We start from the raw sequence: 26,031 nt of genomic DNA, 5'->3' as shown, positions 1-26,031 counted from the left end.
TTTGGATGTTTCCTTTCTTTTAAAACAAACATGGAAATGTATGTACTGAAATACAAAATTATATAAATTCTCTAAGACAACAGGAGGCTCTTGAGAAATGCCTTACTATGTACGTGGGATCCTGTTGCTGTTATAAGTTCTCTGCTTGGTAGGGAGGAGGGAAGAAATTTCACTTAGAAACTTATGAAATCTCCAAACATCTTTTGATTTTATATTTTAGCAGCAAATAAAAAACATTAAAAAATAAAAGTATTCGAAGATATAAAAGAGTATTAGAAATAAAGAGTACAGTGATCCACATGTTATTTATGTAAGTAATTACCTGAATTGATTTTCAATGAAATGCATTACTTTTCAATTAGAATTCTGAGTGGGATTACAAATTATTTAATGAACTGATTATCAAGGTTATATAGTTCACATACAGCATTCTAAGCAGCCCTGTTTTCCTCAAATGACATGCATTCTCTATAGACATATAAAACAAAAACAACCTTGACCTCTGAGGTCTTTTTTTTTGGCCTTGAAATCTGATTTTGTTAGCAAAAGATTATGCTGAAGAAAATTAAGCTTGGATACGATTTTACGTTTAGCTGATTTCTATACTGCTACTCAGACGCCTATTTGCTTTTTATTAAAGCACCTGGAAAAAAGAAATTCTCGTGCCGAAGTCACATGTCACTGCAGCCCCTCATTATCCGCTTCCCAGTGTTTTTTATCAAGAAGTAATAAGAAGGACAGAAGTGGTGTTTGTTTTTAAATAGGGTATAGTGCGACTGGGGATAATTTCTGTAATCCTCAAAAGAGATAGACAGAAGAGTTTATTTTCCCCTGTAAGTAATGGAAAAGCTAAAGTCATGCTGAACACTAAGATTGGAAATAGTTAAGCAGCGGAGAGAAAGATGCAGTGCCCTTCACCACCCCCACCAGCTGGAGCTAATTGTGTTAGTTATGGTAAGAGTGCCCTCCAGAGGAATTTTGCAGGAATGTGAGAGGCAAAGGAAAAATTAATAGCTGTGAACATGATGAATTTAAACGCACACTGATAAAGTAAATTAACATATTAATCTTCCCAAAGTAGTTAATGTATACTCTAGTTCAAATTTAGTGCTGAAAAGCAACACTAGAGCCATCACTACAAATATCAACGCTTGTTGATACACTTTTTACATTTTAGGCCATCTGGGAACCTTTACTTATATATGATATGCTTAGTTTAATCTAAAATATGGCATATGTTATTTTAAAGTAAATTTAGTTCAAGTAAATAGTAAAGGAATAAGATTAATAAATTCAAATTTGTGATCCTATTGTTTTTCCTTCATGGTATTTCTTTCAACCAGTCTTTAGAATTTAGATGTGTTTAATATCCAAAATATGTAAAAAACTTACACAACTCAAAGTCAAAAAATCCATTCAAAAAGTAGGAAGAGGAACTGAACAGATACTTTTTCAAAGAACATACAAATGGCTGAAAGGTACATAAAAAGGTACTCAATATCATTAATCCTCAGGGAGATGAAAATCAAAACTACAGTGAAATATCACCTCACACCTGTTACAACCTATTATCCTAAAGACAAGAGCTAAGAAGAGTTGGCAAGGATGTGAAGAAAAGGGAACCCTTTTACATGGCTGGTAGAAAAATTAATTGGCATATCCATTATGAAAAATGGTATAAAGTTTCCTCAAAAAGCTCAAAACAGAACCAGCATATGACCCAGCAATCCCACTTCTGGGTGTATAACACAGAAAATTAAAGGAAGATCATAAGGTATATTGCAGCATTATTCCCTATAGCCAAAAGATGGAAACAACCTAAGTGTCCACGAATAAAGAAAATGTGATGTACATATATAATGAAATATTACACAAGCATGAAAATAAGAACATCATGTCATTAGTGACAACAGAGGTAGAACTTGAGCACATTATAGTAAGTGAAGCAAGTCAGATAAAGGCAAACACTGTGTCATGCCACTTGTATGTGGAATGAAGAAACCAGTCTCATGGAAACAGAGTGTGTGGTGGTTAGAGGGAATGAAGGCGAGAAAAGTGGGGAGATGTTGATCACAGGGAACATATATGATGAATGTGTTCTAGGGACCTAATGTACACATAGTGATTATAGTTAAAAATGTTGTATTATAATACTTGAAAGTTGCTTAGTGATTAGATCTGAACGTTCTCACTCCAATAAAAGTGATAGTAATTAAGTGACATGATGCAGGTGATAATCATTTTGAAATACATAATGTATTAAATTTAACATGTTTCATACCTTAAGCTTGTACGGTGTTATAATTATATCTCAATAATGCTTAAAAATAAATTCACATAAAAATTAATAGATATTTAAATGTCTCCCAATTTTTATTTTTATTATGATAAATCTTAATATATATAATTATAAGAACAAAAGTTATTCAGTGGTTTGTATCTTTAAGAAAATGAAAGATTCTTAAGACCAAAATTAGACTGAACTCCATTCCTTAGAAGACAAATGAATCTAGTAATCTCCTTATAAAGTACATTACAAAGCTGCAACATAAACCTTTAATTCCAACTCCAAATATCATCATTTACATTGGATATGGAAAAGACAGTAAGAATCTCAAAGAATCATACTTTCTAAGAGAAGTTTATTGAAGTAATTTTATAGCCTTGATCACCCATCCCACCTTGGGAGGTAGTGAAAGAGGATTAAACAGCGAGATTATTACCGGTAATCGTTCGGTTGTGTATATTAAATGTGTTCGTAGTAAGTGTTAACGGAAGAGATTGAAGAAAATGATTTGGATTGTCGTCACATCAGTTACTCAAGGTGCTCAAACAAAGCCTGGGAACATGTAATTTTATTTGCGTAGCAACTGATAAGACATAATCAAGGGTGAACAAAACTTCCTTCATAGTGTGGGAGTCAATCATTAAACACGAAACAAGCTTCTGAGCTCACCCTGTTTGCATTCGAATGATGAGAGAAAAGAAATTTTAAATAAAGAAGAAATTATAAAGTAAGTAATAAAAATGTGGTATGTGTTGTGAAATATTTTCTGTATTTATATAATTACATAAATTCCTAAATAATTGTGAAAATTAGTAATTTATGAACAGAGTAGAATTTCCATAAGCCAATTTTTTTCAATGTACTTTTTAAAAATTTTCAGGGATGATCTTTCTGGATAAGAATTGTTGGGAAAGCCGGGTATAACATGAATACTTTGTGGAATCATTTAATTATTGAGGATCTTGATTTGAAACTTTTTTCAGAAATGAAACTATGAAGCCCAAAAAGTTTAAATGACATTGTCAAGGTCAGTATTTGGCTTCAAACCGAAAAAATTTAAATTCAAAGAAAGAAGAGGGTAAACAGAAACTTTAGAAGCACTGCTATATAATCTCAAATCTTTTATCCCAAGCGGAGTATGCAGTTGAAGAGTAGTAATTAGCCAGAGTGAGTGCTGAATCCTTGAGAAACGAGTGGTGGGATTAACAAAGTCCTTACTACAAATCCATCACTTCAAATTCTTTCATTTTGTAGTTTATGAAACTACCTTTCCTTATTGATGCATACTCATTTCCTATAGTCTAGCATTTTCAAATGAGATTTCAAATTGAGAAATTCTCAGACACCAGGCTTCACACTGAATCTGTCATTTTAATAATAGTTAAAAGACACTCAAAAGCTCATTATTATAGCAAACATTCTGCATACATTTGTGTGCTAGATTTTACTATAGAGAGAATAAAAATAAAAAATTATGACTAAATCTCTGCGTTCAAGAGTTTACCTTCAGTTAGAAAGAATAAAATCACAATTACAGTTCAAGGTGCAGTGTGATAATGACTATGAGACATAGAGACTCTATTGCAAGAGTTTACTATAAACAGTACGAGAAAAGAATATTCGCTGTCAAAGTGATCTTGGTAAATTAAAGTTATAGAATCAAGCAAAATAACTGTATCTGACAAAACACCTAAAAGAAAGAGACATTTTCCCCAAGTTCCATAATATATAAGAAAGTAAAAAATTAACTGCAAGTCAATAGATAACAAGGTAACAGAAGTTAATAACAGAGCCTAAGAAGAAAATAAAGAAAATCCAAGATAACAGCTCTGGTCAAGCAGTTAGTAGAAGCAGACATTTAACAAACTGGAGTTGTGGAGGTTCTCGGTGAATCGCTAAGAAGGTATAATATCAGAGAATTTGGTAGGCACAAAATTTACATTACTTTCAGTGGAATTGTGAGTTCACGTTGTATGTAATTTCTGGGTCTCTGAGAATTACCTTAATCCAGGGGACCCATGAATTAAATCATTTTATCTGAAATTTATCTTTCTAAAAGTGATTTTAAAATAAATTAAAGTTTTGCTAAAATCAAGATACTACTAGAATTTCCAATCATTATTCGATAAAGCACAGCTTTAGCACTGCTCTAACACCATCAAGTTGCTTAGAATTGTGGAGAATAATTCAGGATAAGACAGAGAAGACTCCTTTTTAACAATAAACATTAATTTAAGAAACCCTGCAGAAATGTTGGATGATGATATGGAGTTAAATACAATGTAGCGTAGGTAGTACATAATATGGATGGTGTCCGGGAAGAAAGAAAACACAGTATTTTCTAATTCAACAAGGTGGATTGTGATAAAAGATCCCTTCTGAAGTCACTGATGAGGGTGAGAGTCCCCGATTATTGTTTCCCAGGTGTCCTCAGGCAAGTATTTCCTTCTGGCTCTCCATTTTTCAACTATAAAGAAAATGTGTTTTCATTTGCCCAGCCTCTTTCACAGAATTTTTGTGAGGATCAAATGATAAAACATATAGACTGAATAGTACTATAAAAGATTAAATGGGCATCCGTATTTTAAGATACATGATTGGGGAAATACTGTGAGCCAAAAAAAAAAAAAAAAAGGAAAACACTTATGGAAGAGAGCAAGGCATACTCTGTAACACAGATTTTGAGTTTGAGAGTATTTTTTCGTCAATGATCACAGTGCTTTATTTTTTATATTTTATTACCTCTTCCAATAAATTCCCAATTTAACTCAAAGTTAATATCTACACTTTATATTTTTCATATTGGTGTAATATAATTAAACAATGAAAAGAAACTTCATAGCCAAAGATTGACTTACATTTCAATATCACATCATAAAATTGTCAGGTTTCCTACGCATATCTTTGCAACTTTCTGTTCCATCATTGACATATAAAGCAGAGCCCAATTTAGTAATTTGTCACTGGCAAAATGACTGTCATGCACGCTGGAATTTTCTGCTGGTGAAAACTAGGACATGCTCTACCCAAACTTTGGCTTATATAGAAATTCAAAGTACAATAAATTGTTTGCTTGGGCAACTCTGAAGCACAAAAATGGGAACATTATAATTTGAATATTGAATGGCAATAGACTGAGATGATGAGAATCATTCATTTTTATGTTGGAGATCATCTATCTCACAATTTCTTAAATCATATTGCAATGGGCTAATAAAAATGAAAAGCTCTGTAAAATATAATGTGTAATCAATAAATTCTAGAAATTTGTTTCCTCGCTGCAGGACTTCTCACAGCCATTTTCTCACATGCCAGCATTTTTCCTGATATCTCAGAGGGAACTTGCATAAACTTCCCAAACACACTTGGGGTTGGGGGGACATGGACATCTGATATCTCCCAGTACTACAGATCTAGAAAGCCTAGGTTTAGACTGTGGAGCTATAAAACTCAAAAAGCTCCAGTTCCTTCTCCCAACACATGTGGATATTCTTTTGTAGTATGCCCACTATCTAAAGGAAGCAAGAGTTAGACTAATCAGTCCATGAGATTCAAATCAGTGAGAACTAATAGGAGCAGGAATTGACTTACTGTACTGTAAACTATGGCAGTGGTATGCGAGAGGTACCAAGGACATGTAAGAATGGAGCAGACAGAGAGGAAACAGAAAAGAAGGAAAATAAACAAATTCTGAAACAGGAAGAAAGAAAAACCAAATTCTGGAATCTTAGATCAAGCAGTGTCTGAAATCAACTACCCCACTTAAATTTTTAATTATATAAACCAGTAAATTTTCTCTATTTCCCCACCCCATTCCTAAACCAACTTGCAACCAAAACAAGCTTTACTGATGAACATGGGCAAAATCTGGATAGGTTCCTCAACTTTGACTCAATGGCTGATATTTCCGTATATTTGTTGGTCATTTATTACATATAAATACAAGATGAGGGGGAAACGCCAAAACCTGGAATTTATTCACCAAAAAATGTGTATTTATTCTTACATGTTTAAACTTCAGTCACCTTCAAAATACTCTCTATTTGATGCAAGACACCTATAAATATATTTTTTCCACTGCTCATAATAGTTTTTGAACTCTTCGATTTTGATGCCTTTTACAGCTCCTGCTTTTTTTGTTTCACCTCTCCCACATTAGCAAAATGTTTCCTTTGGAGGACTTTTTTCTTCTGGGGAAACAAAAAAAAATGTCACTTGGGGTGAGATCTGGTAAATAGGGAGGTTGGGGCACCAGGATCACGCCATTTTTGGTCAAAAATTGCTAAACACTCAGCACAGTATGGTCAGGTGCACATGTAAATCACCCATCATGAAATGGGCAAACACATTGAAAGAGTTTCTAAAAACATAAAAATTCACTGAAGCAGAACCTAGCCTCTCACAACAATGCCAGCCAGTACACTGATACAGATGGGTTTCTAGAATACTCATGTAGCTGAGGGAGCTTGTGCAACAATGGACCTGCCCTCCAGAAGATAATTTCAGTGTTTTTTTTTTGGGGGGGGGGGGGGTCCTCTCTTGTACTTTGAAACATGTCTTGCTCTTTTCATCTATCTCACTGAGGCTGTTTTATCTCTGCTCTGACTCATTATATTGGTTTTAAATTTATTTCTCATGGGAATTTTGTTTTATTTGCAATTTCTCCTCAATTTCTTCCCTCTGTACTACTCTAATTGAAGCATAATAATGAATCAATGGAATGATTCCAACAAACTATTTTTATGTAAATCTCTCTGACCCAAAGGAGTGCTTTTTGTTATTAGGACTGCGGCACATACTCTCTGTAAACTAAGCACACAAAACGTAGTAATCTGGCACCTAAAAGGATTGAAGACTGTTGGATTTCATCCTGGAAAAAGTAATCAGTCTTCTATTTTCTCTTGCTATGGGTATTGCTCTCTTTGGACTTAACATGTGCTCAGAAATCTGGTCTGCCAATCTCTTTCTCTTTCTGTCCAAGAAAAGATGTTCTTAAAGTGCCTGATGTTTTTAAGAAATAAATGTGATAAAAATTGTTAATAACTGGTATGCCATTATGTTTGAACTTTTGATGGTATTTCTTGTTGAATAAGAATTACTTTCAAAGACTGAATACCTAACGGTGTAATTTAATAGAAGATAGTTTGAAACTACCAGCCCTATCTGCTAATTTAGATTATACCAAAAAAGCAACTACCATAATTTGCCATGTATAATGTGCCCCCACACATTGTGTACATTATACACGGGATTATTATACCAATGGTACGTAATCATTGTACGCATGTATAACGTGCATCCTCATTTTTCCCCTCAAAAATTTGGGCAAAAAAAAATGTGCATTATACATGGCAAAATACGGTATCTTTTCACTTATCTTTAAAATTGATATTATATTTACACGTCTTTTTCTCCAACTTCTTCTACTATAATCATTTTTCTTTCAATCCTTGTTGTGCTTTCTCCAGAGCCTCAATAATAATATATAAGCTTCGTTTCATAAATAAACTCTGCTATTGAGAGTAGCTGTTTGGAGCAAAGTATTGTACGTACTGCTTCCTGGATTACTGAGAGGCGGAGCCAGGTCAGTTAGTGATATCCGCCATGGGGACGAGTGGTTATCCATGTACAATCACTGGCTCCTCTACATTTAGCCAAAGGTTTGTAGGAAAACATTTGACTAGCATATAGTTACATTGATTTCAATTGAACAGAATTATAAATTAAAACAGGAATTAGAAATTTTTAAATCTTTGATGTATTTATTTTAAAAAATTAAACCTCAGAAACACCTCACATTTCTCACAGTTGAGATTCCAGAAATAGGACAGTCATAAAAAAAAATTTTGTTTACATACTTATCTTTAACCCAATAGGATTCCAACAGAGAAATACCAAAGTTTCCTTTAAAAACCTTTTAATGCTTACATAGTGAAAATATTTTCTTGAGGGTGGAAAATGTGGAATGCCCTAGACTTAAATATGAGATCCAGTTAATTGCAAGTTTAATTAACTTGATATAATAAGAATTAGTAAGAAAAAGGCTGACTGTTTTGTCCAGAAGGTATCAAGCCATGTAAAATGAAAAACAGAGACATTTTTTGAAGAAAATACAAGATATAAGAAACATCGTACATACGGCAAGGATGCCTCAGACCCCTTCAAAGTAGGCACTTAGGACCTCACGCAGTTCTCCTAATTGCCATCAGTTGCCCCATCATATTTTCCTGAATCTCATCTACAGTCTGAAATCTCTTTCCTTTCAAAGGTGATTTTAGTTTTAGGAAAATCCAGAAGTCCCAGTGCGCCATATCTGGGCTGAAGGGAGCTGAGTCACCTGGGTGATTTGATGTTTCACAAAAAAACTTTGCAGGAGACATGATGCATGAGTGGGCACATCACCAGGATGAAGCTGCCAATCACCAGCTGCCCATAGCTGCAGCCTTCTGAATCATCTGAATAGTTTCCATGGAGGAATGTTCAAGCTAAACGTAAAATTTGATGCAGATTCATTGCTCTACTTGCTCAGTCACTTTGAATGCAATGGCTACCCAGTACACATGCTCACTCAATGGTGTCTACTGCCCCCACTGACTAGTATAGTGAAGTCATCAGTGTTCACGCATGTGCATTCCAGTCCACTCTCCTTCGCTTCCAGGTTACATGATGTCATGCAAAATGTTCTCATTATATTAACCGTGGCTGGCCTTTTCCTGGACAGACCTCGTATATTCATTAACTAGCCTTAGAACATATTAACTGAAACTGCTAAGGCTTAGCTTGTCCTTAATAGTTTTAACAATAGTATTACATATTCCTATGCACTATTACTAAAAATGTCACATATTATGAAAGCAGAACAACTTTGTTATTTAGCTCTAACAAGCAAAAACTGTAAAATTGACAGAATTTTGTTTCTAATATAGGAGTAAAAAACTCTTTCACTTACTCAGCATTTGCAACGTATCAGTGTCTTTCTTTTTTTTTAATTAATTAATTTATTTTTACTCAGTTACAATTGTCTGCATTTTCTCCCCTTCCCTCCAACCCACCTCAGCCAGTCCCACCTCCCTCCCCCACCTCCACCCTCCCCCTTGATTTTGTCCTTGTGTCCTTTATAGTAGCTCCTATAGACCCCTCTCCCCCCTATCCCCTCCCCACTCCCCTATGGCTATTGTTACAATGTTCTTAATTTCAATGTCTCTGGTTATATTTTGTTTGCTTTTTTCTTTTGTTGATTATGTTCCAGTTAAAGGTGAGGTATCCGTGTCTTTCACTCTAGTGTATCAGGGGTGGGGGATGGAGACATGCATCTCCTGAGCCGTGATTCCTCTCAGTACCAAGTCACAATTCCACTAATCACAATGAGCTCCTTTTGACACTTAGAGAAGCATTTCACTTCCAGAAGGTGGTGCTCTAGAACAGGTGAAAACGGGTTTGCTTCCATCTGAAACAAAGCAGACCATCACTCATTAGCAGTCAAGTTAACTGAAATTCTGAAACACAGAATTGGCATTCAAACAAAATGAATGACCAGCTTCCCTTTCTTTGATAGCTTTAAACCTCTAAATATTTTTCTCTGTCCATGACCTAACTTACTGTTTGGGGAAATTAGCAACACAATAGTTTGGATACTGCAGCATTAAAACAAAATACAAAACCTAATGAGATATGGCAGAAAAGTAAACCAGTTACACATGAGTATTTGGCTTCTGTTTTGACTTTTTAATAAATAAGTTGATGTATGAATGTATTTGAAACCATATAATTACATTATATGCAAAATCAAATAAGTAGTTACAAAAATCTGTGCAATCTCCCAGTGATTATTAAGAATAGATCTGAATTTATAAAAACCCTGACCTGTAAAAAGCATATGAAGAAGCTCAAAAAGGGAGTAGAAAATTAAAAGAAACATAAAACACTTTTCAGGAAAGAAAGAAGAATTTTGTCATTTCTCAAATTTTCTAAATAGATTTCTTAGGAATCTTTGCCTAGTGAAAATGTATGTGGAATTATAGAGGTAATAAAGTTTGACTACAGTAAATTGATCCATTTCTATGCAGAGACAGAATGGAAACATTTGTGATTTTTCCTGAGATTGTGAATATTTCTAGCACATATTTTATTTCTATCAGCCATAAAAATTTATTCAATGGTCAAAAGAAAGCCATATTTAGAATGCCAAAGTCCACTTCAATTTGTTCCGCTTTTATAACAGTACTGAAACATTTATTTTTTTCTCTCCAGTTGATCTCTCCAGACTTCGCAAATTCTCACTAAGTAGTTTATTTTTATGGCAATACGTTTGTTTGCGTAAGTTCAATCGGAATTTGTTCTCTTTGCAACAGGACACAATTAGAAACGAGTTATATTACAAGGCTTTTTTACTGGAATGTTATAGTTGAGAGAGACATGGATAGGCTCAGATATGACCAGAAAGCTTTAAAAAATTAAGATTGATTTTGGAAGCCAATAAAATCCCCTTGTTAAAAACAGCCTGGTGCCTTGTTTACATGGTTCACAGTAGTTTTTGCAGGTAAAGAATGAAGTTTGTTACGAGGAGATGCAAAGAAAGAAGCTCAGGATACACTGGGGAACTGAAAAAGAGAGAAATTAACCCCAATTTTATAGGCATTACAGGCGAAGTCTGATGGCAAGCATGCAATTTGGCTTTTTCTGGTCTCTAGAGGCCTTTTTACGTCCAATCTGAAGATTCCTTATGAATATTTCTAGTAAAGCAGCTTTAAAAGAACCTATGTGGTTAATTACTACTCTTGTTGAACTTACACAAATAATCAGGCCAAATTTGTTGAAACTAGACTTGTTTTGCAATAAGTCCTAACTTTGTTACCTTTGGTAGAGGTGAAGGTAATTTTAGACAGGAAAATTGTTTCAATAGATACTGTAATATACCTATATGGAAATCAGGTTCTAGTGCTGTTCGTTGTTTTAAGGGTTTTTCTTTTTCTACCGGTAAACTAGACTGTACCCTGAATTTTTTAGTTTTCTGAAATGCATGGCTACAACCCTCCAAACTAACATTTTCATTTTCCCGTCCATTGACTGGGAATCACAGAGAACTAAAACTGCCCTTTTCAAGGCCGTGCGAGCTAAAGTGGGACGACTTGATGCAGACGTCAGGGAAATCACACAGCAGATCATACAGGGGCACACTGCATCCAGAGACGCTCACACCGCAGACCAGGGCAGCCTGTCAGACGGCAACCGCCTGTCTTCACTCCATCTGACGATGATTTGAGACAGACGAGAAATCTTCTTGACTTCCTGCCTTCAGAACTCAGAAGTCAAAAGTACAGTCTGCGCCAATGATTACTTTTTGCTTTTGTTTCTATAGAAATCCCTCTATTAAATACCTTAGTGCTGGCACCATAAGCTTAACCTGTGGGAGCCCACTTGTATCCCTGTCTCCTGAAATGAGACATGACCGTTTAACTGAACTGAACAGTTTTCAAGACTGAGATTGGCGTAATGGTCTATAAAACCATCTACCAACCCAAAATCTGGAAAGCCAAACTTCCAGGGAACTTTCAGAGGAGGGATTTGTGGAGGTCCAGAAAGAGTCACCCCAAGATATGCCTCTGTGGTACGTGGACCACTCTGAGATGAAGGCAACTTTAGCTTCAGGCTCAAGAGAAACTTCCGCCCTTCTCCCTTAAATATATAGAAATTTGAAATCTCGGCCTTACCCATACAGACCGTCACAGATAACTACTTTTGACCCATCTGTAAGGCAGGGAGATTTCCCGTTTACTAAAGGTCTTCTTTTTTCATCATCCTGCAGTGACCTTTGGAAGCCCCCAAGGCCCCTTACCTCAGCCCTAGCTCGGGATGTCTTGTGTAGCCGTGTTCCCCATCTCTGAGCCCCTTGTGTATGTGGTGTCTCTGACTTTCTCATGTATGTGGGCTCCCATTTGTATGTGTGCATTAAATTTGATTATTTTCTTTTGCTAAAAAAATATGTTCTCTTTTACTCTCAAAAGCATTCAATTACCCTATAATTATCTCCTTAAGAGAGAATTGGACCCTTGGATACTGCACATATTTTGTGGGCTACATTCTGTTAGGCCAGTTGAGAGGCTTCTGGAGTTTCTTTAAAGGTCACATACACACTGACTTTCAAAGATCAATATGCTCTCTAAAAAAATCTTAGAATGCTTTCGGTCAGATCCATGGACAAATAACTATAATCAAAGATCCAATCTAGACAGGATTTCTATGTTTCCAGACTATCCTTTTATATTTACCGGTCTTTCTGCTCAGCACAGTTTTGCTTTCCTTCAATTTAATGGTGTCTACTTTGAAACTATCTCAAAATACTAGTTTAGGCAGCCCCTTCCACACGGTCAGGCCAAGTCAGCAAGCAGCCACACCCACCGCCTCCCGCCACTTCCTGGCCATGGATCCCCCCAAAGTGAGAAAGCTTAGGGCCTTTTTGCAAATACGTAGGCATGATCCCAGCATTCTGCATATCGAGGAAATGCACTTCCTGAGGAAGCAGGTGGAGGACATGAAGGGTAAAATACCACCTACTACTCATAAAACCAAATCAGAAGAAAATAAGGAAGAAGAAAAAGGTAGTAAGAAGGTAGAGGAAGACATAAAAACATCAAGTGAGGAAAGTGACCTAGAAATTTACAATGGTGGTGTGATTACACCAGATACTGACGTCCCTCAAGAGATGGGAGATGAAAATGTAGAGATCACTCAGGAGATGATGGATCAGGCAAATGACAGAAAAGTGGCTGCTGTTGATGCCCTAAATGACGGTGAACTACAGAAAGCCATTGACTTCTTCACAGATGCCATTGAGCCGAATCCTCGCTGGGCCACTCTGTGTGCCAGGAGAGCCAGTGTCTTCATCAAGTTACAGAAGCCAAATGCTGTCATCTGAAACTGTGACAGAGCTATTGAAATAAATCCTGATTGAGCCCAGCCTTATAAATGGCAAAGGAGAGCACACAGACTTCTGGGACATTGGGAAGAAGCAGCCCATGATCTTTCTCTTGCGTGTAAATTGGATTATCCTGAAGATGCTAGTGCAATGCTGAATGAAGCTCAACCAAGGGCCCGGAAAATTAAAGAACATCAGAGAAAGTATGAGTGGAAACGTGAAGCGCAAAGAAGGAATGGAAAGGATTAAGAAGGCTCAGGAAGAACATGAGAGAGCCCAGAGGAAGGAAGAAGCCAGACAACAATCAGGAACTGAGCGTGACTCTTTTCCAGGTGGCTTTCCTGGGGGGATGCCTGGAATGGGAGCAGGTATGCCAGGAATGGCAGGAATGCCTGGACTCAATGAAATTCTCAGTGATCCAGAGGTTCTTTCAGTCTGCAGGAGCCAGAAGTCATGGTGGCCTTCCAGGATAGGGCTCAGAGCTCAGCAAATATGTCAAAATATCAGAGCAACCCAAAGGTCTTGAATCTCCTCAGTAAATGGTCAGCCAAATTTGAAGGTCAAGTGTAATGCCCGTCTGCCAGATAAAGACCCTTGCTGAAGGAAAAGCAACTTGGATCACTAGTGGATGTCACAATAATGCAAACCAGTGTACCTCTGACCTTCTCGTGAAGAAAGTCGGGGTGCTTTGAAGAGAACCCCTCCCCCTTGGCCTCCAATGCAGCTGTAACATTTGACAGTGGTTTGCCATCATGGTATTCTTTCAGATAACATTTTCCTACTAGGAACTATAAAGTTCAAACTTTTAAACCTTAAAAATATTTTTTAAATATATTAGTTTAGGTAGGAAAGCCTCACCCTTAATCTAAACTTTGAAGCTAGAATGTATCCCGATAGCTGAGAAGTTTCAATGCGGGCACTTGAGGACCCAGAGGCCCATTTACCGCTAAAACTGCTTCTTTAAAATCACCAAAATCACCCGTTACAGCCAGCCCAAGTACAGCTTGTTGCAGAGCTTTGCACAACAGAAAACAGCAAACAGATATGTTAACATTCCGAGTGTTTTCAATGTTCTCTGTTTTTCCAAACAGTTCAGACGTTGTATGTTCTTTTGGCAAGAAGTTTACCTTTTTGGGGATTGCAAGTGAAGTTTTACCAAATGTCTGTGACGGAGTAGCGAGGATGCCTGGCTTTCCAGCCTGCCATATCTGGGCTCCTGCCACCCAGTACCCAGCTGTTAGACCAGTGCCTCATTTTTTTTTTTTAGTGTGGTAGAGTCCCACATATAAAACTCAAATTATAATTTATTAAGATTAAGGTGCTATTTTTGAAAAAGAGGATCTAAAATCCATCATTTTAAACAACATTGAAATGTATGTCTCGTTAAATTACTCAGGGGTAGGTGGTTCACTATCAGGGAAGCATTCTTCCATTCTACCATGAGACCGTCCCTGGATACAGGGAAGTCCTTGAAACTTTGCCATCACACAGCGATCAGAAAGAGGCCAAGGTGCCAGCTTACTGCCTGCTCTATCCTTGTAAAGACAAACCTGAAGCACCAAATACAACATCTTCTTAAACTACATTATCTAGAACTTAGACACACGGTGACCCTCTTGATAGGGAGGGTGAGAAAGGCAGTTTTCAACTAGATACATACGCGACCAGCTGAAACTCTATTTCGGAAAGAGGTTAAAAATAGGTGTTGGAAAATGACTCACAATCTAATACGCTACTGTGAATCATTTGTCCGAAGCAAATCTAAATATTAGACCAGGAAAGAACGATTTAATACAGAGAATAAAGTACTTTCAAAACAGTGAAAGAAAGGGCCAAAGTCAGGGGCTTTGGAAAGGAACATAGCGCTACAGAACCGACACATCCAGGGGCTGACCGCCCCCGAACTATGAGCACAAACCTTCACTGTGAAAGCAGTCCCCGAACCAGAAAGCTGGAACTGGCTGTCACCACTATCTTTGGCCCAGCTGCCCCTCAAAACCAAGGGGAGTGAAGAACGAACACTGGAATATTGCTGTAGAAACCAAGAGCTTGCTTATCAATAAAAAAAAAAAGTCCAAAGTGACACAAATATTCCTTGCTTCCACCTTTTAAATTTGCACAAATGCATTTCATGGTAGAAACTAGTTCTCATCCTGACTCTTGGGAAGTGTCACTTTAAGCTTTGCAGACTCGACAGGGGGGAGAGGGTCGGAAGCACGTTTCATGTGCCAATCCTCAGCCCTCACCCGTGCTACTGAGGAGAAGCGGGCACCCCAGCAGGGCAGACGTTGTTAAAGCATTATTTTATTCCAACTGAATACTCTTTAATAAACTCGTATTTGTTTTTAATCTTTAGTGATTGAATAATCGTCTTAAATAAAATGATTGGATTAATTTTACAGAAAGAAACCTCAAGAAACTTTGTATAAGGTGGAGGAATACCAATATCAATTTGTTGCTCCTTTATACTAGACTTTAAACAAATACTATTTTTGAGGATTTGAACGTTCTATCTTTATAAAGACTTCATACACTATTGATTCATTTTTTTTCCTCCTCTCAAACTGAAGTGAATAAAAGAGAGAGCAATTTATTTTAAATATAAGATCCAATGCAACTAGCACTTTATTTCAAAATAACTCAATCGAGATACTTCCCTTTCTTTGTCGTGTTCCTGATATTTTAAATTGGAATACACAAACAAGTTTATCATATCTACAACAGCTTCCATTTGTTTTCTGATGAGATACTAACTGGTTCAGATCACTATCCTAGGCAATGCAGCTAGGGATAGGAAGCCAAACTGTAACCTCCAGGACAGCAAGGTACGGCCAGTCTTGTTCATCACATTATATAGACCCAGCAACAAGCAGCTGCTAAGCACCCAGTAGATGTTCTGTAAGAACTCTTGACTTGATAAGTGAGGCCCTGCTTTCGAAGCATTTATACAAGTAATATTGGGAAGAGTATGAAGGATAGGAAAATGCTGAGCATATATAAAACACATGTGTAGCCAGTCTCAAGGTTCTGGATCATAACTCTTTGCATTCAATTTTAAAGATGACTATTAAGCTGTATGGCAAGGTCACTGCTGAAGGATCTTTCCTGACTCATTTTCAACAGCAGTATACCAAAACAACAAGCTACTCACATTGACTTCCTAGCTCGCCTTGTATATCATTCTTTTTATTTCTACTTTTATCAAATATGATTAGATAATAAATATTATTTTTAAATTGAAATTTACTAGGGTCTTGAGGTTGAGCAAACAAAATCAACATTTTCCTAAGCTAGAGAAAAAGTGGATATATTAAATCAAGTTAGAGAAAACTTGATCGTCAAACTTGCAGAATGGTGAGAGCAACACTTTCAAAGGCTCTCCTCTTCTGTGAATTAAAACCACCGTCTCCACCATCCTGATCCACTCCCACAATCAAATGCACGTTACATCATCAAAAGTACTTTAAAGATATATATTTTTTGCACATTACTGTTCAGTATCTCTTGGCACAAATACTCTTTCACACATTGAAGCTATTTCACTGTTAAATGTTTGTTTTGAATCCTTTACACTTTAGGTAAACTCCTTTTTTTCCATACAACCCTCCAGCGTTTAACGAAGAATAGATTCCTAAACATGCCAAACCTGCAGAACAGGAATGAAAGCTTCCAGTGAAAGCATGATGTTACCTTGAGATAGAAGTGTTTTAGCTTGTATGAGCGTATTTCACTCATGAAAAGAAATGAGATTATGTTTCATTTCTGGAAGATACATGCGTCAGGTAAGAGACCGAAACAAACTTGCTGTACTTAACCAAATAAGTAAGAGAATATTTGAATGTTTTCTTGCAACGATGTAGCTAATTATATTGTGAAACTTAAATGACAGCTGACTTTAAAATCTGAATAAATTTGTGTATGTTCTCCAAGAAGACAGATATTTTCTTGAAGTGAGAATTATGCCTTGATTATTCCTTCTCTCCACCCGCTTCTCTCTTTCTTCCTCCTTTCCTCTTCCCCTTCTCCTCTTTCCCTCTTTCCCCTAAGGCAGACCTCATAGTTTGCATTGACCTCATACCCTTTCTGTCCTCTCCTAGCTGCTCACTTTCATGTCCCTCAGAGTGCTGGGCCAATTTCAGTCATGTCTGCTGGTAGGTTTTTTGTGTGCGCACATTTTCGCTGTACTCAGGTCTCATGTCTAGAAGTTAATGCAGGCAGTATATAGACTGGGTGCTGATGATGCCTCCACAAGGAAATTTTTATTCAATGAAGGGTGGATATTCTCAACACATGGGCTTCAAGCTGATTAGAGTTCCTACTGGAAAAAGCAGCTGTTTTCTTTCCGTTCTGTCCCTCCATGCTGGGCTCCTTCTGCCCATCCTGCCTGTCTACCTCCGTGTTGGCAGTTCTCTAAAGGCCAATGTGAACCAATCTGTGTCCCAATTGCCACCTTACTCTCTTACCTGGCAAAAGATTAGATATCTGGTATTTAGGGTTTAAAATACAAATGATGCACCCCACTTTAAAAAATAATGACAATGTGTAACATGTATAGTGTCAAACTTTTAAAATATATTCTCATGTTATAGTGGATATCAGGTAACAGACTTAAAGAGGTTAAAGCACTCATGTTACCCATGTTCTGAATAATGTAATTTATGTCAGTAATAACGCCATTAAGAGCTAGGATTTGAATCAAGGGTTTTCTTATTAAAACTCAGGGCCTCTTTTACTGATATGCTTCTTGCACTCCATACGTATCTTCCTACCATCTGGGGCATCTAGAAAGCAAGTGTATGAATTGAACATAAGAGAATAATACCGTGATTGAGCTGGTAAAAAAAACAAAAACAAAACAAAAAACAAAAAAACAGCTTGCTCCGGCCAATGTGGCTCAGTTGGTTGGAGTGCCGCCCAGTGCGTCATTCCCTACACTGAAAGGCTGTGGGTGAATTTTCCAGTGGGGCAAACACCAGGGTTGTGGATTTGATTCTCCATTGGTGAGCCTATGAGTGGCAACCAGTCAATGTTCCTCTCTCACACCTCCCTGTCTCTGACTGTCTCTTTCTCTCTCCACCCCTATCTCCCCCTTCCTCTCTCTCTGTAAAAGCAATGAAAAAAATGTCCTTGGGTGAGGAAATAAAAATACACACATACATACGTACACACATGCATACAGATGCACCCAGCTCCTATAGAAAAGGGTCATAAATAACTGTTTAATTGACTGAGCCAGCTCATGCGTTGCCAGTGGGAGCCTCCAGGCCACAATTTGAAGGTTTTCCTCTCAGTGCTGTGGTCATCATTTCCTGAAGAAGCCCTCTTCAAGTAAGCAAAAAGCAGAGTGTAATTCTCTTGGAGTTCAGAAAGAAAAATGACATACTAGTTATTTCCTATCTAAAAAGGTATTGCATTGTATTTCTAATTAAATTATTACTTTTTTTCCACATTTATGATTTGGTAAAAGAGCATATAGGTAATCATAGCAAAAAATGAATCATAATTATTTAAGCACAAATCAATTTTTGTTATTACCTCTTAGCAATATTTTAGCATAATTTATCCATTTTAAGCTTTTAATTATGACTTATTTTTCTGTTGAATAGAGTATTTCCAAAAATTCTTTTCAGCCACAGAATAAAGGTGATATATGTCTTTGAATTTCTAACTTACACATAAATATTTTTCTTTTTTGACAACTTATTCTAAATTTCTAAATATTTTCTAATTTTATTGTGATTTTTCTTCTTGAGCTGTTTAGAAGTGTTTTTAGCTTGAAAGCATAAGAGTTTTTTTCTAAATTATCTTTTTTTGGCTAATATTTAACTACACTGGAGGCAGAGCGAACAGTCTGTGTAATACTGACTTTGAATTATGTTAAAAGTCACAGAATACATGGTCAATTTCTATAAGAAATAAATGTCCTTGAAAAAATGTGTAACTTCCACTTATTGAATGCAATATTCTGTATATGTCCATTACATTAAGCTCATTAATTTAAAAAATATATTCTCATGTTAACATGCATAATGATTTTTTTGTCTAATTAATCTATAAATCATGTGAGATTTCTATTAAATCCTTTCATTATGAAGGTGGATTTGTCAGTTTCTCTTGTAAACTATAATGTGTTGTGATAAAAATTTTGAAGGAATCATTTTTAGTACATATCTGAGATACCCACCTAGTGAATTGAAAGTTTTACTTCTACAAAGTGCTCCTCTGCCCCTCCAGACACGTTCTTTTGCTGGCAAGTCTTTCCAGTCTGCTCTTTGTTGTTACTTCTTGCCTGGGATGTCCTTTTCCATCCTGCTGATTTTAAGCAGTGCTTACCCTCGAAAATCTGGTATGTCACTGGTAAACCCATTTAGCTTTTTAAAATTATTTTTAAATTTTTTAATCTTGGTTGACATACAATATTATATTAGTTTCTGGTGTGCAACATAGTGATTAGACATTCGTGTAATTATGAGGAGATCACCCCAATAAATTTAGTACCCATCTGGCACCATACATAGTTATTACTATATTTCCTTTGTTGTATTTTACATTCCCATACTGTTTTGTAACTAACACTTTGTACTTCTTACTCACTTCACCTCTTTCACCCTGTCCCCAACTCCCTCTTGCCTCTGGCAAATTTCAGTCTATTCTCTGTATCTATGAGTCTGTTTCAATTTTGTTTCTTTATTTTGTTCTTTACGTTCCACATACAAATGAAATCAAATTATATTTCTCTTTCTCTGAATGACATTTCACTTAGCACAATACCTTCTAAGTCCATCTAGGATGTCACAAATGGTAAAAATTTCATTCTTTTTATGGCCCATTGTATACATGTACCACTGATTTTTTTAATCCACTCATCCATTGATGGGTATTTGGGTTGCTTCCATTTCTTGGGTATTGTAAATAATGCTGCAATGAACATAGATATGTATATATATTCTTTCATATTAGTGTTTTTGGTTTCTTCAGGTATATACCCAGAAGTGGAATTACTGGGTCATAGGGCAGTTCCATCTTAATTTTTTGTGAAATCTCTACTGTTTCCTACAGTTCTGTACCAATCTGCATTTCCATCAAAAAGTGCATGAGCATTCCCTTTTCTCCACATCCTCGCCAACACTGGCTGTTTGATTATTTACTGATCACGGCTATTCTAACAGATGTTAGGTGATATCCCAATTGTGGTTTTAATTCGCATTTCTCTAAGGATCAGTGTATTGAACATCTTTTCATAGTCTATTGGCCATCAGTGTGTCTCCTCTTTGAAGGATTGTCTATTCAGGTCTTTGCCCATTTTTTAATCAGACTGTTTGGGGTTTTTTTTCCTTTTCTTTTCTTTTTCTTTCTTTTTTTCGGGGGTTGAGTGTTGAGTTGTATGTGTTCATTATAAATGCTGAATATTAACCCCTTACCAGATGTGTCATTGGCAAATATCGTCTACTATGCAGTAAGTTTTCTTTTGAAATATGGATGGTTTCCTCTGCTGTGGAAAACCTTTTCAGTTTGATATAGGCCCATTTGTTTACTATTCTTTTGTTCCTCTTGCCCGAGGAGATATATCAGAAGAAAATATTGCAAATGTACAGCTTCATGCTCTGTTATAAACTGAACAACTTTCTCATCACCCTCAACATCAAGAGATGAACCTTTCCTACCACCCCAGAAGCCCTCCACATGTCCTGGATCACAGAATCCTTCCTCTCAAGAATAAACAGTCTTTTCCTATCATTTCTGCACTTTTCTATAGTTTCCTTATCCAAGTATAACCCTGAAGTATATGGTTTTGCTTTGCCCTCTTATTTTCTACTTTTTTGGAGGGTGGTATAGGGGTGGGCATATTTTTACAGCCTTTTGCAATTACGGTATCGCGTCTCCATTTCCTCCCTTTCAATTTATTTGTTAAAGAAACTAACCTATTTTTCCCAGTATTTATTTCCATCCTGATTTAGTTTAGCATATTCCTCTGCTTTCTCTACTTTTTGTGCATTGGTGATTGGATTTAGAGGCTTAATCAGAGTAGTTTAGGATTAGATATTTTGGAAAGACTCCTTCCCGGCAGTTTGGAATAGTTATCAGAAAGCACAGACCCCTGGCTGCCTTTTTTGTGTGTGTGTGATGTCAGCAGCCATCAGTGCTTGATGCCTAGATTTTATAATTCATGACTTATTATGAAAATATTAATAAGCTTATAACCCAATTGTATCATTATTTCTTTATTTATTTGTAGTAATGCTTCTACAAAGAGAAACTTTGCCTCACATATAACTTATTCATCCAGTGATCATTTCATATAAAAAAGATTAAACAAATATTTGCGTGTGTACTTCGTTAACCCTGTGTTGTACAAAGGCGATTGATTAGTTAACTGTATGTGTGTATCTGTATCTCTCTGCTTCATGTATTTAAAGTCGTTTGATATATTTTTCTCCATCTCAATTATTACACCTACTAGCCAACGAGAGTCTTTCCAAGTTGGCTCTCAAATGCTATTAATCCACCCTTGTATTCTCTGATATCTTCCTTCCTAACTAGGGTGGGCTCATCTTACACATTACCTGCCCTAGACCCAGAATCACTTGGGTTTTTTTTCAAGTGGCCCTGTTTTGTTTTAGTAGGAAGTGGTATTTCAACATTGCAATCTAGATGTTAGGGATGTTCATTGTTACTGAGATGGACATTATTTCAGTGTCCTTCCCAGAGAGAGATAGATTAGATAGATGATAGATATATGATAGATGATAGATAGACAGACAGACAGATAGATAGATAGATGATAGATAGATTTTAAAAAAACAACCTCATGAGAGCATTCTGATACTCTCAGTCCTAATTTTGTACTACAGAGAATACTGATTCTCAAGGGCAATGGGGAAGCTACAATTATTTGTTTTATCCAGTATTACACACAAAATACTCTGAAGATAACAATTATAACACAATCACTTATATGACTAATAAAAAGAGTTTTCAAAGAGGTTTGTACCTGTTCTCATTTCCCCCACCTTTGATTAAAGTTGAACTGTGTCTACATTGCCAGTGTAGATTGCCATATTCAACTGTTACCTACAACCTTCATCTACCTGAGTTCTCTGAGAAAATATATATACATTTCATGCTCACCAAGAATCTTTATGTTCATGTATCTTTATCACTTGATTATCTGAAGTTTATTCTCTAGCTGTTTCTTAATGAATAATCTATTAGAACAATATCCCTTAAGTCCTTGTGTGGTCATAATACTTTGAGACATTTTAATTTAGAAGTCAGTCAGTTACTATATATTCTTGGTTCACATTTTCTTTCATTGAGTATCTTAAATATATCACTACTTGATTTTCTTCTAATACAAGGTGCTAAAAAGTCTAATGACAGTTCTCTTTCCCATTAGGTTATAGACCATGTTGGACTTTTTCACTCCTATTACTCAGTACCTAGTTCTTAGTTTGCAACAGAGTATCTTTCAATGTCTTCGCCTTCCTAGCATGTTCTTCATCTTCTTCCTTCTTGTGTTTCATCTTTTTTATTGCCTCTTTTTCTTCCTCCTGTTTATATTATCATTTATTTTTCTCCTTGTCTTGCAAAATTCATAATTTTTGTCTGGAAAACAAATCCAGGACTACTCTTCCTCTTCTCAAACCTGCCTCAAAAACTACTGCTCTTCTTTCTCCTAGTTTAAGAATCTTCTCTTCTTGAAACTTTACCCCATTCACTGATAAATTGCAATCTTCTTTTTCTGGTGCTCTTGTTATAAACTTAATGTAAAGGATTTCTCTAAACATCCAATGAATTATTAAAAATAATGTCTAACTCAGTCATTCATTACTAACAGGACACTAAACAACAGACACTTAAGTAGGGGAAGGAGACCTATATATTGGTTGCAGTAGACAAAGAAAACAATAGCGACAATTGCTTTGATCAGTTTAAAGTTCTCATTGTTTGGTATTTTTTCCAGGTAGATTGGTTTAACAATAGGTGAAGCATTATTGGCTCTTGCCAAAATACCCCTAGGCTGTGTTTAGGAATCATCCGCCAGGTGTCAGTTTCAAGGGCTATCAGAATTGGGACTGTGGACACAAGTTTATTATTGTACAGTTCCTGCCGTAGGGCAGAAACACAGGGTCTTGTGCTAAAATCACGGTGTTGTTAGGACTGTGTCTCTGGAGGCTTCTAGAGGAAATCTATTTCGTCACCCTTTCCAGCTTCTAAAGGCTGCTTGAATCCTAGTCTCATGGCCCCCTTTTTCCATCTTTAAAGTCAACAGAAGCAGGTTGAGTCCTTTTGAAATGACATCACTCTGACCTTCTCTTCTGCTTCCTCTTCCACTTTTAGGGATCCTTGTTGTTATTATTATGAGCTCACTCAAATAATCTCACTATTTTAAGGACAACTGACCAGTAGATGTAATCCTATCTGAAATCTTTAATCCTTCTTTGCTTTATAACCTAGGTTCAAAGGGTCTAGGGATTAATACAAGGGAATATTGGGGGACAGGAGCATTATTCTTCCTACTACATATTTTCTATGGTTCTATAGTCTTACTTAAATCAGGAACCGATAGCCATGCCTTCTCAGTTATGTCACAGTTGCTTTGAATCTGTATGTACAGTTTTGCCTCAAAGTCAAGTCAAATGACTTTTAATTATTTTATGTATTACTACATAATCCAGACTGTAGATATTTACCAGCTAGCACTAAATAATGTTTTTATTTGTTTATAAACTAAGAAATACTCTAGTTTCTAGATTGTGATGGCAAAGAGATTTTAAATGATGAGAATTTTTTAAATCACTAAATTTAATATTGAAATAATGAATCTGGAAGAGGTTTTGTTTTTATTACATTTTCAATATGAATACATATTTCTCATTCTACTTTATCTCCTAATAATGAGATTTTTTTAGGGAGGCTTCAAACCCATTTCAAATTTTACCGCTGTCAGAAATACTTGAAAAAATATTGTTACTAATAAAAATTTAAAAGTTTTCAACTCTTTTCAGTAGCGATGGTTGGAGTTAATGCCATGTTTCAGCAGCCAAGTTCAGTTATGCTCTGCGTGTCATATTATTATGACATGGTCACCAATACACCTCTCTTTAATTCATTTTTAAAACAGTTAGGGAACACAATTCTGAGACCTTTGGTAAGCTGACTTACCTCTCTGTGCTTAAATGTCCTCATTTGTGAAGTGGTAAAAATAATGCCGTAGATTGAATTGAGAAATAAATATGTCAATGCATGTAAATGCGTACATGTATGCAGAGAAGTAGCACGAAGTAGGTGCTCAAAAATGTTAGGTGTCATCATCATTTTTTATTAGCAGCAACAACAAGGTGGCACAGACTAAAGGAATCTTTAATTTCAGCATCAGACCACTGATACCTTATTTAAAGACCTCCTTAAATCGCTTTACAAAATTTAAAAAATAATTTAAAAACCTCTATCAGTTGTTTTGAAACCACCAAAAAACCGTACAAGTCACTTTCATATAGCTGCATTAACTGTATTTAAGCTAAGACAGGCTTACTACTCTAAGGAAGACGGGAACAGGATATTAACTCTGGTTGTCAAAGTCATACCTGCTGACAAATTCTTAGTTCCATGACAGAGACAAATGAAGGAGTATAATTTGCTTTAATGAAACAGCATTTTCATTAATAACATGGAGATTAAAAAATAGCACATCTTAAAGAAGATATTCTGGCTAGATAATGTATTTCTAGACCCATGAATCAGAATAGTCTGGAGTCACATTTTATGGATCAATTTTCTAGTTAACCCTTCATTCTATACACTTTTATTTGCATCCCTTGTAAAATGATTCACAAATCTATTAGTTCAACTTCTTGAGTGCAGTATAATAGATCTATTTATTGTTTTTTTAATTATATTTTATTGATTATGCTATTACAGTTGTCCCAATTTTTTTCTCATTGCCCCCCTCCATCCAGCACCCACCACTCCCCCAGACAATCCACAACCATTGTTCATGTCCATGGGTCATGCATATAAGTTCTTTGGCTACTCCATTTCCTATACTGTACTTTACATCCCCATGGCTATTCCATAATTACCTATATGTGCTTCTTAATCTCTTCACCTCTTATCCTATTCCCCCAAACCAGCCCCCATAGCTGACTGCCTTCAAACTGTTCTCAGTATCTATGATTCTGCCTCTGTTCTTCTTGTTTGCTTAGTTTGTTTTTGAGATTCAATTGTTGATAGATTTGTATTTTGGGCCATTTTATTGTTCATAGTTTTGATCTTTTTCTGAAATAAATCCCTTTAACATTTCATATAATAATAGTTTGGTGATGATGAATTCCTTAGCTTTTTCTTGTCTGGGAAGCTCTTTATCTGACCTTTGATTCTAAATGAAAGTTTTGCTGGATAGAGCAATCTTGGTCATAGATCCTTGCTTTTCATCACTTTGAATATTCCTTGCCAATTCCTTTAAGCCTGCAAAATTTCTCTTGAGAAATCAACTCACAGTCTTATGGGAACTCCCTTGTAGGTAACTACCTGCTTTTCTCTTGCTGCTTTTACAATTCCCTCTTTATCTTTAACCTTTGGCATTTTTGGTTATGTTGTATCTTGGTGTAGGCTTCTTTGCATCCATCTTGTTTGGAGCTCTCTGTGCTTCTGGACCTGTATGTCTATTTTCTTCACCAAATTAAGGAAGTTTTCTTTCATTATTTTTTCATAGATTTCCAATTTGCTCTCTCTCTTCACCTTCTGGCATCCCTGTGATACGAATGTTGGTACACTTGGAGTTGTCCTGGAGGCTCCTTATACTATCCTCATTTTTTTTGGATTCTTT

At 36.2% G+C, this 26,031-nt stretch overlaps 1 protein-coding gene and 1 pseudogene across 5 annotated transcripts in view; both read left to right on the top strand.

The window, feature by feature from the left end:
• Nucleotides 1–2,935: 2,935 nt before the first annotated feature.
• The window catches only part of PIK3C2G (phosphatidylinositol-4-phosphate 3-kinase catalytic subunit type 2 gamma), a 280,978-nt gene continuing 257,882 nt past the window's right edge, over nt 2,936–26,031 (top strand). For 4 of the 5 annotated variants that reach the window (XR_011651038.1, XM_071221070.1, XM_071221071.1 and 1 more), the window contains exons 1-2: nt 2,936–3,014; nt 16,781–16,984. The gene's annotated coding sequence lies outside the window, so the exon portion shown is untranslated. The remainder of the gene's footprint in view (nt 3,015–16,780; nt 16,985–26,031) is intronic. The other variant, XM_053921759.1, reaches the window with a different exon arrangement.
• Nucleotides 12,708–13,772, top strand: LOC112318543 (hsc70-interacting protein pseudogene; annotated as a pseudogene).

Source organism: Desmodus rotundus, chromosome 3 (genome assembly GCF_022682495.2).
Source record: "Desmodus rotundus isolate HL8 chromosome 3, HLdesRot8A.1, whole genome shotgun sequence".
NCBI lineage: Eukaryota > Metazoa > Chordata > Mammalia > Chiroptera > Phyllostomidae > Desmodus > Desmodus rotundus.
Note: the sequence above shows the minus strand (reverse complement) of the source record. Positions and strands in the feature narration are given on the sequence as shown.